This window comes from Macaca mulatta, chromosome 20 (assembly GCF_049350105.2).
Source record: "Macaca mulatta isolate MMU2019108-1 chromosome 20, T2T-MMU8v2.0, whole genome shotgun sequence".
NCBI lineage: Eukaryota > Metazoa > Chordata > Mammalia > Primates > Cercopithecidae > Macaca > Macaca mulatta.
Window position 1 is genome coordinate 48,869,676 of NC_133425.1, and position 16,487 is coordinate 48,886,162.

Sequence of the window (16,487 nt, forward strand, 5' to 3'; positions counted from 1 at the left end):
ACGTGATAGTCACAGAAATTTTCAATGATGTGGATAGTGCATTATGTAAAGAAAGATAGGAAATTTTAACTACACTTAAATTTAGCAATAGAGGGAAATATTTAAATCAAATAACACTTATTATATATTGACTCTCCTCCCACCTTTAAATGAAGTTATTATGATAGGCTATTCAGTGTAATTTTTCTCCTTATTTTCTACCCAGGCATTTCCTAAGACTTGCTATTTCTGTCCCTCCTTCCTACTTCAGTGTACTGACATCCTTGTGTATTTTGGCTCTTTTGCCCCCATTTGTTCAACAAACATTTATAGGGCACCATGCAGGAAAGGATCTAAAGGGAGCACTCCAAGATGTTGAGGATAGAGATTGCTGTTGAAGCTGCAAGTGATTTTTCTTTCCTTCTTTATTCTCTTTCATTTATTCTAAACTTTCCACAATGGGCATATTTTCATTTAAAAATCCAACAGAAAGAAACACTCTGTATGATATATACTGTTACCATGTGCATTTTTCCACAATGCCTTCCTGATTAAATTCTTTTTGCTTCTCAACCATTATTTTGGTTTCTAAAGACTGTCCTTCTACTGAAATTACTTATTCAGAGGCAACCATTAGATTTCTTCTAAAAATAGGCTAACCTTTTTCCAGCTTTCTTCATCTTCAGTCTTTCTGACATACTTTGCCATTTTGATTATTGACTTTGGGTATAATAAAAGTATATTGTGGAAATTTTAGAAAATACAAATAAGCAAAAACTAAAATTTGAAATCCGTGATCTCATGTCTTGGAGAGAGATAGCTCATGGGCATATGATATGTTTATTTATTATCTAATATCTAGAATAATCATTAGTCATATAAAATAACTGACAGGCATTTAATTTTATGGATTTATCATTACTGATTAAATTAGGTACCTGAGATTGAACATTTAGGTTATTGCCAATTTCTTCCTTTTATAAATGATACAGATTTAAACATCCTTGTAACTGTCTTGCACATTTGTTCCATCAGAGCTTAGTATAAAATTCTTAGAAAATGAACTTTTTGCAGCCAAGATGATAAATAATAATCACTTAAAGCTTTTGTTAACATGTTGTTGATTTTTTTTTCAGAAGGCCAATACTAGTTTGTTTCCTTATCCCTCAGTCATACCTGCATGTGACCTGGAACACGTTACAGTTCATGGTTTTACATTACATTTTTATTACTTCTGAATTTTTACATTTTTCAATGTAGTTACTGACCCTTTACTTTTTATGTTTTATAAATTGTCTGATCTTCTCATCAACCCATTTTTTCATTAATGTGAAAATATGTTTTCAGGATACAGATCTGCACTGTACAGTACTAATGCATTTGGCTCTTAAGGCAACTGAAACATGGCCAGTTCTCATTGGGATATGCTATGAGTATAAAATACACCCCAGAGTTTTTAGACTTAGCAAGAAAAGAAAGACTGTAAAATATCTCAATACTTATTATACTGAATCCCTGTTTAAATGATAATATTTTGGATATATTGGGTTGAATAAAATATATTCTTAAATTAATTTTACCTGTATTTTCTTACCTTTTTAAATGTGGCTACTGGAAGACTTAAAAATAAATGTGTGCATCACAGCACTTGTGGCTCACATTATATTTCTGTTGAAAAGCAGTGATACAAATAGTAGATTCCTGTATATTTTCACTACTTTTCTCTTTTAGCTTTTTTTGAGTTCATTATTATTACAAAAATAAAACATGCTTGATTAAAACATTCAAACCATATAGAAATTTAAAAAAATACAAATCCGCTATAAAAAATCTTTCATCTCGGCCAGGCATGGTGGCTCACGCCTGTAATCCCAGCACTTTGGGAGGCCAAGGCAGGTGGATCACGAGGTCAGGAGATTGAGACCATCCTGGCTAACACGGTGAAACCAGTCTCTACTAAAAATACAAAAAATTAGCCGGGCGTGGTGGCGGGAGCCTGTAGTCCCAGCTACGCGGGAGGCTGAGGCAGGAGAATGGCGTGAACCCGGGAGACGGAGCTTGCAGTGAGCCGAGATCGCACCATCGCATCTTGCAATCAGCCGAGATCGAGATTGCACTCCAGCCTGGGTTGACAGAGCAAGACTCCATCTCAAAAAAAAAAAAAAAATATTTCATCCCTCTGTAGTTCCAATGATAGCCAGTATTAAGCCATTGAGTACAGAATCTGGGATATGTTTTGCTTATCATAAGGTTTATGTGTGAAGCCACATTATCCCTAATTTTCTACCCTCAGCCTGCAGTTACCAGAGGAGTGAAAACTCAGCCCTATCTTCTGTATTATTCCTTCCCTCTACCTAGGTTGTATAGGCCACTTAGCCCCATGGGGATTTCTAAATTTTGAAAAGTAATGGCCTTCTTTTTTTCAGAAAAAAGCAATTTTATTATAATAGACAGTTTTTTTCTAATACAATAGTGAAACACTACTTATTTGTGTTAATGATACCAAGTTGAGTCTTCTACTCATCTGGGGCTTTGCTGATGCTAATCACAGTTATGCGCTGTTAAAAATGAAGCTCCTGTCTTTCCAAGAATTTGTCCTAGGCTCGAGCTAACTGCTAACTCAGTTGAAGTGATATTGTATTGGTGGTGACTGTATCTTGTGCATTGGTTTGTATGTTTAGTTTGTTTATTCCACAGGGATCTGTTGTTCAATGTGGTTGATTTAAATTCCAAGCTTTAATTTTGTAATTTAAACAACATACATGCACATGTGTGCTTGTAAAGACAGAAGTCTGCTATTGGTCAGAATCATATAGACTATGTCACAGATAAGGAAGCACCTGCTATTGGTTGTTTCATTACTATGGAGAAGACCTTGCCACCTAAGTGAAACAGTTAAGGGATAGGTTTAGGATGCAGATTTGCCACTATTGCACAAGAGAAATCCCAGGTTCTATGTGGGCGATGGGAATTTGGATTGAGCTGATAAGGGTCAGTCTAGGAAAATTTCCCCTAACATTCTTCAGATTTTTCTTATTGCATCCTTCACAACTTGTCTCAGTTATTGGTCGAATCTATTTTTTTTCTTCCTGATTTGAGATCCCATCTTTATCAAGTACTGTATTTCCATTAATTGATTCAATAAATGTGTAATGAGTCTTGTGTCTGGAGATGTAACAGTGAAGAAGACCTAAAAAGTACTTTCTTTGAAAGAGCTTACATTTGATCTGGGGTAAAGGGGTGCAAAAATATGGAGGAGACAAACAATAAATAGAACGTTAGGTAATGATGACAGCTTTGGTGAAAACAAAACAGGATATTGTGAGAAAGTGACTACAGTGAATGACTACTTAAGACTGGGTGGTAAGGGAGGGCTTTTTCAGATGGTATCATTTAAGGTGAAGCATGAATGACAGAAAGGACCCGGCCCTTCAAAAACCTGGTATAAGAGTATTTCAGATGCTAAGGCAAGAGTAAGCTTGGTGAGGGTGGTACTAGACTGCTAAGGAGTGAGATCCGGCCGGGCGCGGTGGCTCACACCTGCAATCCCAGCACTTTGGGAGGCTGAGGTGGGCGGATCATGAGGTCAGGAGATCGAGACCATCCTGGCTAACACAGTGAAACCCCGTCTCTACTAAAAATACAAAAAAAAAAAAAAAATTAGCTGGGCGTGGTGGTGGGCGCCTGTAGTCCCAGCTACTCTGAAGGCTGAGGCAGGAGAATGGCGTGAACCCAGAAGCGGAGCTTGCAGTGAGCCGAGATCGCGCCACTCCAGCCTGGGCGACAGAGCGAGACACCGTCTCAAAAAACAAACAAACAAACAAACAAACAAAAAACTAAGTGAGATCCAAGAGATAGAGAGGGATTGGGTCTCATAGAGCTATAAGAATCCAGGTGAGGATCTGAGATAGGAGGGCAACATCTGGATTATGGGGAGCAAGAAGATCCTCAGGAGACCTTTTGGGGTAGTCTAAGCAAAAGATGGTGAGGGCCAGGGCAAGAGTGGTGGAAGTGAAGACAGAGATAAATAGAGTTAAGATACAACAGGGCAGGATTTGATAAAGTTGACAAGAGTCTTCAATTATTAAATGTAAGAGGTAAGCTAAGGAAGGGATATAATACTTATAAGGTTTCGGTTTGAGTAACTGTGGGGATAGTAGTGAAATTGACAGAAATGGGGAAGAACATAAGAACATGTTTGGGGGAGCTGCAAATCAAGAATTCTGTTTTGCACATGTTAAGTGTGAGATGTTCATTGTACATCTGTATGAGTGTGTCAGATAAACAGTTGGGTAAAAGGCCAGAGTTCAGGAAAGGAGCAGGCGTGGAGGTGAATTTGGAAGTCCTTGTGATATAGATGATAATTATAGCCACAGTACTGGATGCTGAATGAAGTAAAGAGATAAGAGGGATTCCAGGACAGACCTGTGGGTCAGCCCATTTGCTTGGGCCTTCTGTTATTCTGGGTTACCTATAATCACTAGCTAAGTTTCTCGACATTATTTCTTTTGGATATTTATGCGTATATTTACCTTTCACCTGATTAAAAAACCTGCAGAAGATTTGCATGGCACCTCAACATCTCCTGTAATTTCAGGGCTCTTTATGACCTGGCCTTCCATAATCTAACCCTTTTCCATCTTAGCCAATCATCCTGACATCCTCTGTGGATACACTTACTTGTGTTTGAGCCTGTTATGTGTCTTTCATCTTTTTCTGTTGTCTTAGAGTTGAATTTAGATTCCATTTTCCTCATGAAACATTTGACTTCTTCAGTCCAAACAGACCACTCACATCTCTAAACTATTACTGTAGTTACAGTCTTACATTTAAATACTTACTATTTTTTATTTTTACAGATTATAATAAACATGCTTTCTTTTCAATCCAAAATAAAAGTTATTTGAGTTAAGTATACACGTGGCTTACAATCATATGTAGAAAAGTTCAATATCACTGATCATTAGAGAAATACAAATCAAAATAACAATGAAAAACTATATCTAAATGAACTAAGCATCCTTTAAAAAGGCAGAAATGGTTGGAATAGGTTAAAAACAACAAAACTACATGCTGCTTTTAAGAAATTAACTTTAAACATAAATTCACAAATACTATAGACAAACATGTTTGAAAAAGATACGGCATGCTCATCTTAAAAGAAAGCTGGAGTGGCTATGTTAATAACAGGCAAAGTAGATTTCAGAGCAAAGAATATTGCTAGAGGTAAAGAAAGAAAAATGATATAATCATCTCAATCGATGCAGAAAGGCATTTGACAAAATTTAACATCAATTCCTGCAAACAGTATTAGAAAGCACCTTCCTGAATCCAATCAAGGACATATAAAAATAAAAGCTACAGTTAACAGCAACTGACATTATTCTTAATAGTCAAAGAATGAATGCATTCCCCCATGGTTAAAAAAAAAAATGGATGCCTCTGTTCTATTCAATAGTATTGGAGTTTCTAGCCAATGCAATAAGGAAAGCAGAAGAAATAAACCACATGGAGAATGGCAGGAAGAAGTAAAACTGCCTTTATTTGCAGATTATGTGATTGTCTACATAGAAAATCCCATGGAATTTACACACAGGCTGCCTGGCTTAGTGTTAAAGGTGTGCCCAACACATACCCAGAGGCCCTTGGCAAAAACTGAGAGACTTTGCTTCCCAGTGTTTAGGGAAATCTCTCCAATAGTTTGCTGACCACTAAGTGAACTGATCCAGTACTTCAGTACAACAAAAAATACAGACTTTACAGATTTATTTCAGAAATGTTACTAAAACGATGCTAAATAATCACAATAACAAAACCTGGGGCAGGTGGGCAAATCTGATTTCCAGAGTTGCCATGTAATTTAAAGTGTCCAGTTTCCAACAAAAATATATTAAGAAGCATGCAAGTAAATAAGAATATATGGCCCAAAGGGTGAAAAGCAGTTAGTAGAGAATTGTTCTTGAGGAAATCCAGACATTGGGCTGACTAGACAAAGACTAAGTTGGCTATTTTAAATCAGTTATTTCAAAGAGCTAAAGGAAACCATGTCAGAAGAACTATAGGAAAGTATGAGTGCAGTGTCTCAGAAAATAGTAAATATTGGATCAGGAAAAATAATCAGTACTAGGCCTCATATGTGGGTGATGAAATAATCTGTACAACACCACCCCCATGACATAAATTTGCCTATGTAACAAACCTGCACATGTATCCCTGAACTTAAAGTTTAAAAAAAAATAGAAATTTTTTTTTAAAGAACAAAATAGAAAATCTGGAGTGGACAAGCACAATAACTGAAAAAAAAAAAATTCACTAGATTGGCTAAATAGCAGAGTTGAACAGTCAGAAAAAGAATTAGGGAACTTAAAGTTAGGTCAATTGAAATTATATAGTTAGAGTAACAGAAAGAAAAAGATAATGATGAAAACTTCCAAAATTTGATTTTTTAAAAACACCAAAAGCTCAACAAATTCCAGAAAGTATAAATTCAGAAATACATCATGATAAAAAATTTGATAGACTTAACATCAAAGTATGTTCTCCAAACACAATGGAATAAAATTGGGAAACAATGATAGAAGAAAATTAGAGAAATTCACAAATATGTAGAAATTAACCAACATGCTACTCAAAGAACAGTAGGTCAAAAAAGAAATCACAAAGGAAATTAGAAAATACCTAGAGATGAAGAAAAAGAAAACACAACAAAACCTATGGGATGCAGCTAAAGCAGTGCTCAGCGTGAAACACAGCTGTAAGCACCTATATGAGGAATAAATCACCAAAATTTCACTACAAGAAAGTAAAAAAGAAAGACCAACTAAACTCAAAGCAAATGGAAGGAAATAGTAAAGATTAGAGTAGAAGTAAATACATTGGAGAATGGGAAAATGTAGAGAAAATCAACAAAGTAATACTTTGTACTTTGTAAAGATTAGGAGAATTGACAAACTTATAGTTAGACTCACCAAGAAAAGTAGAGAGAGCAAAAAAAGAGAAGGAAGGGGAGACAGAGATGGAGAGAGAGAGAGAGAAAATATTCAGTTATTACAACTGGGCATAAAAGGACATTGCTGCTGACCTTAGATAAATAAAAGGATTATGAGGAAATAAAATTAACAATTGTATTACAACAAATTAGATAACATAGATGAAATGGAAAAATTTCTAGAAACACAAACTACCAAAGTTGACTAAAGAAGTAATAGAAACTTGATTCATGTATTTTGAAAAAGTTTGGCAGTTTTTTTTTTTAAAGAAATATGATCTGATCATTCCATTCTTAAGGATTTAGCCAAGAACATTATATGTTCATACAAAGATTCATATATTAATGTTCATTGCAACTTTATTTTAATAGCCAAAAAGTGAAAACAACCCAAATTTCTATCAACAATTGAATGGATATGTTATGTTCATACTTATTATTAAGCAATAAAAAAAGAATGAATCATTGATCAATGCTACAATATAGATGAATCTGAAAATAATTATGCTGGATGACAGAAGACAGAAAAAAGTACACACAATGCATGATTTCATTTATATACATTTTAAAGAATGCAAAATTTCACAGAAAGCAGATCAGCGATTATCTGGAGTTAAAGAGTGGGACAGGGATGAGTGGGAAGAAGGAATTACAGAGACACACAAGGAAAGTTTTTGGGATGATTGAAATGTTTTTATTGTCCTGATGGTTTCACAGATATATACATAGAGCAACCTATCAAACACTTTAATTATGTTCACTTTATTGTATTTCTTTTGTGCTTCAATAAAGCTGTTTAAAAATGACATATGCGGCCAGGCGCGGTGGCTCACACCTGTAATTCCAACACTTTGGGAGGCTGGAGAAAGGCGTGAACCCGGGAGGTGGAGCTTGCAGTGAGCCGAGATCGCGCCACTGCACTCCAGACTGGGCGACAAAGCGAGACTCCGTCTCAAAAAAAAAAAAAAAAAAAAAAAAAAAAGACATATGCATGATTTAATCAGTAGCTATAGAAATGCTCATTTTTAACTGACCTTTTGGAAACCATCAAATGTATGTTGAATATGGGTGTCTGTGCCTGTTTTAAGGTTTTTCATTTCTCTCTCTTTTTTTTTTTAAGAGGCAGTCTTGCTCTGTCACTCAGACTGTAGTGCAGTGGTGTGATCTTAGCTCACTGCAACTTCCGCCTCCCAGGTTTAAGGGATTCTCCTGTATCAGCCTCCCGAGTAGCTGGGATTACAGGCGCCTGCCACCACGGTGGCTAATTTTTTGTATTTTTAGTGGAGATGGGGCTTCACCATGTTGGCCACGCTGGTCTCAAACTCCTGTCCTCAGGTGATCCGCCCGCCTCGGTCTCCGAAAGTGCTGGGATTACAGGTGTGAGCCACCTTGCTCAGCCTCATTTCTCTTCTTAGTAAAGCATTGTCCAAGTAAAATCTCTGTATCATAATATCCATCTATCAGACACTGTCTTCATCCTTTAAATCATGGAACTTTTATCCTCAATTGGCCTAGATTATTGTACCAATTTCTCAGCCACTTTTCCTGTGTTCCTTTGCTTTAGTTTCATATGTATTTTATTTTGGCACTAGAAATGATAAGAAAGCTAGGGCCTCCTGAGGGCAGGATTATATGTGATTTCAAATAACTTCAATAGAGATAATGATAAAGGAAACTATAGAAGATAAACAATTGATAAGAAGTAGGGGAATACTGCCACCTTTGGACTAGAGAGAAGAGTTATCTTCATTTTTCTTTCGTTATGCCTTTTTGTGAATCTTGAACTTAATAAAAATATTTCTCGCGGGCTGACATCATGCCTTTTTAAAATACACTTTTATTTTAAGTTCAGGGGTACATGTGGAGGCTTGTTACATGCCTATGTAACATACATACCTATGTAACGTGTCATGGGGGTTTGTTGTACAGATTATCTCATTACCCAGGTATTAAGTCTAGTATCTGTTAGTTATTTTTTTTATTCTCTCCGTGTGTTCTCATCATTTAGCTCCCACCTATAAGTGAGAACTTGCAGTGTTTCATTTTCTGTTCCTGCGTTTGTTTGCTAAGGGTAATGGGAAGACAACCTAGGCAATACCATTCAGGACATAGGCACAGGCAAAGATTTCATGATGAAGATACCAAACACAATTGCAACAAAAGCAAAAATTGACAAATGGGATCTAATTAAACCGAAGAGTTTCTGCACAGCGAAAGAAACTATCATCAGACCGAACGGGCAACATACAGAATGGGAGACAATTTTTGCAAACTATGCATCTAGTGAAGGTCTAATGCCCAGCATCTATACAGAACTTCAAACTTCCAAAAGAAAACCAAACCACCCCATTAAAAAGTGGACAAAGGACATGAACAGATACTTCTCAAAAGAAGAGACGTCTCTTTCCCATCTTACAAGATGGCGGGTGAAAAAGTTGAGAAGCCAGATACTAAAGAGAAGAAACCCGAAGCCAAGAAGGCTGATGCTGGTGGCAGGGTGAAAAAGGGTAACCTCAAGGCTAAAAAGCCCAAGAAGGGGAAGCCCCATTACAGCCGCAACCCTGTCCTTGTCAGAGAAATTGGCAGGTATTCCCGATCTGCCATGTATTCCAGAAAGGCCATGTACAAGAGGAAGTACTCAGCCGCTAAATCCAAGGTTGAAAAGAAAAAGGAGGAGGAGCTTCTTGCAACTCTAATAGAACCAGTTGGTGGTGACAAGAACGGCGGTACCCGGGTGGTTAAACTTCGCAGAATGCCTCGATATTATCCTACTGAAGATGTGCCTCGAAAGCTGTTGAGCCATGGCAAAAAAAAAAAAACCATCAGTCAGCACTGAGAAAACTGCAAGCCAGCATTACCCCTGGGACCATTCTGATCATCCTCACTGGACGCCACAGGGGCAAGAGGGTGGTTTTCCTGAAGCAGCTGGCTAGTGGCTTGTTACTTGTGACTGGACCTCTGGTCCTCAATTGAGTTCCTCTACGAAGAACACACCAGAAATTTGTCATTGCCACCTCAACCAAAATCGATATCAGCAATGTCAAAATCCCAAAACATCTTACTGATGCTTACTTCAAGAAGCAGCAGCTGCTGAAGCCCAGACACCAGGAAGGTGAGATCTTCGACACAGAAAAAGAGAAATAGGAGATTACGGAGCAGCACAAGATTGATCAGAAAGCTGTGGACTCACAAATTTTACCAAAAGTCAAAGCTGTTCCTCAGCTCCAGGGCTACCTGCAATCTGTGTTTGCCCTGACGAATGGAATTGATCCTCTCAAACTGGTGTTCTAAATGTCTTAAGAACCCATTAAATAGCTAACTACAAAAAAAAAAAAAAAAAAAAGAAGAGATGTCTTATGAATTATAAGTAAAAATTCTTTGAGGTTCTTCATTTTTTAACTTTCATTCCAAAGCTTGACAGATTTACCACTATAGTATCTTGCTTTAGAATAACTTGTGTAATTGCCCATGAAATTCCCAATTTTTTAGTTAACTATATTTAAAAATCTACATAAATATGCATGTAGCAAATGACTCTTATTTAGTTATTCAGAAATTCTACAATAATTTTAAATATAACACCATCTCATGGATGTATTAATATAGGATCAGAAATATTTTTTGTGTATGTTTCATCCACAGTTGAATAAGACTCCATATATCTGAGTACTCCAGGACTTTAATAATTTAATAAGAATGTATAGACATTGCGGGCATAGGCCATGCTTCCCTTTTGTCCACAGTCACTGACACGTTTTCTTATAACTTGTGTACAACAGGTTCCCCACCTTTCCTTAAGAACTCTTATCTTTTAGGGAGGTACACAATTATTATTTACTAATTTCTACACTCTTTATAACTGTGTTTTCGGTGTTTTGTTGTTTTTACAAGTAGTGTCATTATGTTTTAAAAATTCTAGAGAATGGGAACACCTGTGTCTCTTGCCCCTTCCTTTGATTCATTCATTTAGTCATGCAGTAAATATTTGAGTGCCACCTGAATGACAGGAGCCCTTCAGGAAATATGGTTATGAAGCTACACAGGTAAAGCCACCATCCAGATGAAGCATATTTTCTAATGAGAGACAATATACAGTAAGCAAGTAAATAATTGGAAATAATTGGATATGTGATAAAATTTTTGGTAGTAATAAGTGCAAAGGAGAAAAAGAAAGCAGAGTGAAGAGATTGGGTATGGCAGAGGGGCTTTTTTGTTTGTTTGTTTGTTTGGCTAAAGTGTTCTGGGAAGTGCTTTCTAAAGAGATACTTCAGCATAGACTAGAATTAAGTAAGTGAAGGAACCAAGGGAAAATCTAGGAGAAGAGTAAGCAATGTCAGAAGGCTAGAATAGAGGAGAGTGAGCAGCGCAAGAGGAAATGAGTATCAAAGTGCATAGACACCAGAACCCTGCAAGCATTTGAATTTTGTTCCAAGTGGTATAGAAATTTTGCCATTAGATCTGAGTTCTACATTAAACGATCACAATAGCTGCTGTGTGAAGAATAGGCTGCAGGGAGGCAAGAACAGAAGTAAATGAAAACCAATTAAACTATTCTAATTATTCCAGGCAAGTGGTAATTATAGCTTGGTTAAGGATGCGAGTGTCAGAAATAGTGAAAAGTGGCAAGATTGGGAATATATATTAAAGTTACAGCAAATAGGATTTGTTCATGGCTTGGCTATGCAGGGGTATGGGAAAGTGGAAAGAATTGTAGTTTTTAAGTATTTTTGTCTCAGCAGCTAGAAGCTGACATCAGCTGAGATGGGTAGGACTAAAGGAGGAAAATGTTAGTGGAAATGGATGGCTGTAATCAAGAATTTGTTTGGGAGCATATTAGGCATAAGAGATTTCAGTGGAAATTTTGAGTTTTGGTGGGAATTCAACAATGGAATACAGGGAAGGAAAGATAAATTTGGGGCGTGTTCTGTTCATATACATGCTATCTAACTAATGCCTGTGACCAGATGGAATCACTTATTAACATGAATGTGAATAGCAGAAAGATCATTAACAGGAACTAAAGGTTAATGTTTTCTTATGTTAGGAGGTTGGGTGAAAGAAAAAGAACAAGCCCAGCAAAGTGCCTGAGAAGGAAGGTATGAAAACTTGGAGAGTATTATATCTGCCTCCTGTTCCCCTTTCCTCTTTCCTTTAAATGAAGGATAAAGACACAGGGATGTCTTTGGCCTATGGATGTCCAGTTGCACCATCACCATTTACTGAAAAGGCTATCCTTCTTCTATTGAGTTGCTTTTGCAATTTTGCCATGTCAAGTACTGCCAACAAATTTAAGAGGAAAAGAGTTGTCCATTAGATTTCTCAAGGTGGAGGTCACTTGCGACCTTGGCAAAAATGATGAGTTGTGGGGATAAAAATCTTACAGTAGATTCAAGAGAATTGAGAGATGAGTCATATAATTTTTTTTCTACAAAGGGAAGTGGGGTAAAAAATTGATAACTTGGATTAATACAGAGAGGTGCATATGTATGTGTGTGTTTGTGCATGCACACCTGTGTGTTTTGGTGGAGATAGTACATACAGCATGCTTGTGAGGTGATTGGAATGGTGCAGGAAGAGAAAAAAATGAAGATGCCAGAGAAAGGGAAACTATTATAGAAACAAAGTATTTGAGCGAGTGAAAGGGGATGGGATGTAGTGAACAAGCATTATCAAAGGCCTTTAATACATTGTAGCAGCAAAGAATAGGTGTATTCTTATGTATACATGAGAATGTATACATACAAATAAATGTGGAGATATATACACACACATATATATGTATATTCCTCTTAACAGACTGAGAAAAGCTGTATGATCTTATCAACAGATGCAGAAAAAGCTTTGAACAAAATTCAGCACCGCTTGTAATTAAAATATCTAAAGAAACCCACTCAACTACAAATAGACGGGAACTTCCTTAACCAAATAAAGTATGTGTATGATGTCTGTGGCTAATGTTAGAATTAATGGCAAGAGACTTAAGTATTTGCCTTCTAAGATTATTAAGAAGTCAAGGCCAGGCATGGTGGCTCAAGCTTGTAATCCCAGCACTTTGGGAGACTGAGGTGGGCAGATCATGAGGTCAGGAGTTCAAGATCAGCCTGACCAACTTGTTGAAACCCCGTCTCTGCTAAAAATGCAAAAAATTAGCTGGGCGTGGTGGCAGGCACCTGTAATCCTAGCTACTCAGGAGGCTGAGGCAGGAGAATCCCTTGAACCCGGGAAGCGGAGGTTGCAGTGAGCCGAGATCATGCCACTGCACTCCAGCCTGGGCAACAGAGTGAGACTCTGTCTCAAAAAAAAAAAAAAAAAAAAGTCAAATATGTCCTCTCTAACTCCTCATACTCAACATCATACTGGAAGTCTTAGCCAGGGAAATAAGACAAGAAGAAAAATTATATAGATTGGAAAGGAAGAAACCAATTTTTATTCATAAATGAAATGATGGTCTATGTAGGAAATTGAAATGAATGTAACTTCTGGACCTAAGTGGGTAAGTATAACATACAAAAGTCAATTGTCATATGTAACAAAAAAGAGCAATAGAACAATTAAAATTTGAAATTTAATTTAGAAAACATTATTTAAAACAGTACACACACAAAGAAATGAAGTATTGAGGTATAAAGCTGAAACATTACTTTAGTGTCTGTATGTGAAATACTACAAAACACTGATGATGGAAATCAAAGAAGATCTGATTAAATGGAAAAGTAGTCAATATTCATATAGTGGAGGAATTGATATTGTTAAAATGCCAATTCTTTCAAACTTGTGCTATAGATTCAACACAATCCTAATCAAAATTCAGGAAAGCTATTTTGAAGATATTGGCCAACTTATTCTAAATTTTTTTATAGAAAGGTAAAAGACCAATGCAACATTAGAGAAGAACAAAGTGATAGGACTTGCATTACCTGACATTAAATACATCACAATGTTCTATAAATCTAAAGCAATGAAGGCATCATGGTATTGGTGAAAGAACAGACATGCAGATCAATGCGACAGAATAGAAAGTCCAGAGACAGACTCACAAATATAGTCAACTGAGATATATATGTGTGTGTGTGTCTGTATATATATACACACATATCTATATATACACACACATATCTACACATATATATACACACACACATATATATCACAAAGGCAATTCAATGAAGAGAAGACAGTCTTCTCAAGTGCTGCTGAAACAATTAGACATACATACGTCCTCTCCCCTAAAAAATGAACCTAGACACACATCTTATACCTTACACAAAATTAACTCAAAATGTGTTATAAATTAAATGTAAAATGCAAAGCTATACCACTTGTAGAAGAAAATGCAGGAGGAAATCTATGTGACCTTGTTGGATATTTGTACCTTGATGAAATTTTAAGTACAACCCCATGAAACAAAAAATTGACAAAAGCTTTATTAAAAGAAAAAAACCCGGCCGGGCGCGGTGGCTCAAGCCTGTAATCCCAGCACTTTGGGAGGCCGAGACGGGCGGATCACGAGGTCAGGAGATCGAGACCATCCTGGCTAACACAATGAAACCCCGTCTCCACTAAAAATACAAAAAAAAAATTAGGGGGCATGGTGGCGGCGCCTGTAGTCCCAGCTACTCAGGAGGCTGAGGCAGGAGAATGGCGGGAACCCGGGAGGCAGAGCTTGCAGTGAGCCGAGATCGCGCCACTGCACTCCAGCCTGGGCGACAGAGCGAGACTCCACCTCAAAAAAAAAAAAAAAAAAAAAGAAAAAGAAAAAAACCCTTTTTACTTTGTGAAATATTATGTTAAGAAGGTCAAATGGCAAGTCATAGACTGAGAATATATTTTCAAATCACAAAAGACTTGGGTTCAAAACATACAAATGACTCTTAAAATTCAACAATAAGAAATTAAGCAACCTAACTATAAAATGAGAAAAAAACGCCAGACGTGGTGGCTCATGCCTGTAATCCCAGCACTTTGGGAGGCCGAGGCGGACGGATCACGAGGTCAAGCGATCGAGACCATCCTAGCTAACACGGTGAAATCCCGTCTCTACTAAAAATACAAAAAAATAGCTAGGCATCATGGCGGGTGCCTGTAGTCCCAGCTACTTGGGAGGCTGAGGCAGGAGAATGGCGTGAACCCAAGAGGCGGAGCTTGCAGTGAGCCGAGATCAGGTCACTGCACTCCAGCCTGGGAGACAGAGTGAGACTCTGCCTCAGGAAAAAAAAAAAAAAGAGAGGAAAAAAACAGTTGATCTTTGACAAAGTTGCAAAAGCAGCTCAATAGAGGAAGGATAGCCTTTTCAGTAAATGGTGGTGGTGCAACTGGACATCCATAGGCCAAAAAAATTGAACCTCAGCCTGAACCTCACATTTTTACAAAAATTAACTAAAAAATTGATTATGTACTTACATGCAAAACTAAAACTACCAAACTTCAGAAAAAATAGGAAAACGACTTTGCATCTAGGGCTAAGTAAATAGCTCTGTTATTTTACACCAAAAGCATGAACCATTGAAGGGAAAATGGGGAAAATTGCAAGTTGGACTCCATCAAAATTAAAAGTGTTTGCTCTTTGAAAGGCTATGAATAGAAATAAAAATAATTACAGACCACTAAAAATATTTGCAAGCCAATATTCACAAAGGAACTCATGTATAGAATATATAACAAACTCTAAAACCACAGCAGAAAAACAAATAATCCAATTAGAAAATGTGAAAAGGACATGAAGAGATATTTCACTTAAGAGGATATTCAGATGGCAGGTAACCTATTGGGGAAAAACCCCACCCACAATATTCATCATGGGTTCTTTTCTATTTCCTAAGCATCTCGGCTGGTTTGAGAAATAAAGGGAAAGAGTACAAGAAAGAGAAATTTAAAGCAGGATGTCCGGGGGAGACATCACATGTTGGCAGGTTCCGTGATGTTCCCCAAGCCGTAAAACCAGCAAGTTTTTATTAGTGATTTTCAAAAGGGGAAGGAGTGTATGAATAGGGTGTGGGTCACAGAGATCACATGCTTCCCAAGGTAATAAAATATAACAAGGCAAGTGGAGGCAGGGCAAGATCACAGGACCACAGGATGGGGCGAAATTAAAATTGCTAATGAAGTTTCAGGCACGCATTGTCATTGATAACATCTTATCAGGAGACAGGATTTGAGAGCAGACAGCCTGTCTGACCAAAATTTATTAGGTGGAAATTTCCTCGTCCTAATAAGACTGGGAGCGTTACGGGAGACCGGGACTTATTTCATCCCTTTGGCTTTGATCGTAAAAGGTGGCCACCCCCACGGGGGCAGTTCATAGGCCTACCCTCAGGAGCACATTCTCTTTCTCAGGGATGTTCCTCGCTGAGAAAAAGAATTCAGCAATATTTCTCCTATTTGCCTTTGAAAGAAGAGAAATATGGTTCTGTTCCATCCGGCTCACCAGCAGTCAGTTTAAGGTTACCTCCCTTGTTCCCTGAACATCGCTGTTACCCTGTTCTTTTTTCAAGGTGCCCAGATTTCATATTGTTCAAACACA

At 37.3% G+C, this 16,487-nt stretch overlaps 1 protein-coding gene and 1 pseudogene across 2 annotated transcripts in view; both read left to right on the top strand.

Annotated features, from left to right (window-relative positions):
• Window positions 1-16,487, top strand: part of RBL2 (RB transcriptional corepressor like 2) — a 134,965-nt gene that overhangs the window by 18,173 nt on the left and 100,305 nt on the right. The gene's annotated exons all lie outside the window — the stretch shown is intronic.
• LOC703024 (large ribosomal subunit protein eL6 pseudogene) lies at window positions 9,368-10,282 on the top strand (annotated as a pseudogene).